We start from the raw sequence: 1488 nt of genomic DNA on the forward strand, positions 1-1488 counted from the left end.
GGCAGTGAAGACTCCCCATTTCCTACCTCTGGGCTTCAGGCAATGGCTATTTTGATTACAATTTATTTTTGGATTTTTTTTAAGATTTATTTATTTGTACATATAGAACTGGGGTACAGGCCAGAGGCTGAGGGGTGGCGAGAGGCTTCACCAGAGACAGTGGGGAGCAGAACAGGCAGATCGACGAAGTACATGCTGAGGGGAGCAGCGGGCAGGGAAGGAGAGGTCTGCTGTGCCATGTGGTCACCTCTGGGGCAGGTGGGAATTGAACTCATGCGGAAGTGGCTTTATCTTAGTGCAGTGCTCTCACCACCAGGGAGAGCCTGGATTTTTTTTTTTAATATTTTAAAAATAGTTCTTACTTATTTTCTATGAAGCATACTGGGAACTCAAAAAGTGTACAGCATTTTTTGATCTTTGAAAGTTTTTTTTTTTTTTTTTTGGTGGGGGGAGTTGGATGGTGTGGGAAGCAGGAGCTATTCAAATTTCTTGTGTTCTTCAGTATGAGAAAGGACCTTTCTTCTCTGATATATTATGTGGAAGTATAACTGTGAATGTAGGAGATCATTATCAGAAATAGACATGCATAATAGTCAAAAGAGAAGTTGTATTTGCTAGGTAAACTGATGGAGCACAGGACAGCCTGTCTGACAAAAGGGGAAAGCAGCATATATTGTGAGTAATTCTCCTGACACTCCCATTGGGTGCAACAAAATGAAAAGCATGTACCTGGCCCACTTGATGAGGTAAAGCAGATGGTTTAACAGACTGAATGTATAAAAGGAGTAACAGATTTCCGTGATAGTCCAGGCAGGAACAAACAGGAACACACTATCTTCATTCTGGACCTCTTTGACACTATGTGTTACTGCCCATATAAGAACTCTTAACATCACCTGGAAAGAAGTCAAGAGAATAGAAGATGGAACAATTCCTATTGCACAATGTAAAATCCCCAGTAAGGCTCGAGTTTGGAAAAACTTCAAAGGCTTTTCAAATGAATAGTAAAGACTATGATAGCTACCCTTAGCCAGGTATGCTCTGACCAGACCAACTGCTATAACAGGCCACCCCGCTATCATCACCACGTTGTAGATGACCAGGTATGCCATGGCCAGAGGTCCTGGGCCCTTCTTCCGTGTGTCACTGGCCTTGCCAGCCCCCGCCTGGGCCCCGCCATCCCCATTCCCTTTCATTGCTGAAGTCACCGCCGCCGCCATATCATGAAGTCTGATTACATTTTTTTTTAAGGAAATATAAGTACTCTGTACAAGGGCCTGCAGTTTCTAGAATCCAGGGAGTCTCCATGGCCCATTGACCAGTCCCTACTCTGCTCACCTAATGCTCCTTCTGGGCTCTTGAGCACACACACAGCCCTTAATATGTGGAGTTGTCCAATGTGTCCCTTTAAAGCAATTTGACATATTGTGTTTATACAGGTGGAAAGAGTAGTCAAATAAAATTTGCAAGCTTCATAATCCTTTAATT

The 1488-nt window shown here is 43.3% G+C and overlaps 1 pseudogene; it reads right to left on the reverse strand.

Moving 5' to 3' along the window:
- Window positions 1–476: 476 nt before the first annotated feature.
- Window positions 477–1220, reverse strand: LOC101624712 (annotated as a pseudogene).
- Between the last annotated feature and the right edge of the window lie 268 nt (window positions 1221–1488).

This window comes from Condylura cristata, unplaced genomic scaffold (genome assembly GCF_000260355.1).
Source record: "Condylura cristata isolate star-nosed mole 26May11 unplaced genomic scaffold, ConCri1.0 scaffold00014, whole genome shotgun sequence".
Classification (NCBI taxonomy): domain Eukaryota; kingdom Metazoa; phylum Chordata; class Mammalia; order Eulipotyphla; family Talpidae; genus Condylura; species Condylura cristata.